Here is a 496-nt window from a genome sequence, read left to right on the forward strand (position 1 = left end):
CCCCCCCCCCCTCTCCCCTCACGCTCTCCCCTCATGGCCGCCCCTGCTCTCCCTCCCCTCACGATCTCCCCTCATGGCCGCCCCTGCTCTCCCTCCCCTCACGACTATCTTGCACAATGCAAGAAAAGTGATGTGTAGCTCAGAAAGAGAAAACATCAGTTAACACTCACATTGCGGGGGGACCGCTGGGTGCTAAGCGAAACGCAGTCTGGTTGCCAAAGGAAAGCACATCTTCAGATCACTGGAGTGTTTATGTCCGAATAACACCGAGAGTTAAAGATAGTGGAGCACTGCAGACCCACTCCCAAAACCCAACACTACCCTTGTGCACTGTGCGAGGGGCACCAGAGCTTCCATGCAAGCAGAAGACAACAGGGCTCTGGCACTGCTCTGCATGAACTACTCTCACCAGTTCCCCAGCAGTGAATTTATAGGTGACAGCAGCAGGACTGGATCTAGCCTGGAACATGCTTCCACTTTCCATCGCTTCTGCTGA

The sequence above is a fragment of the Nestor notabilis genome, unplaced genomic scaffold, assembly GCF_000696875.1.
Source record: "Nestor notabilis isolate BGI_N333 unplaced genomic scaffold, ASM69687v1 scaffold9035, whole genome shotgun sequence".
Classification (NCBI taxonomy): Eukaryota; Metazoa; Chordata; class Aves; order Psittaciformes; family Psittacidae; genus Nestor; species Nestor notabilis.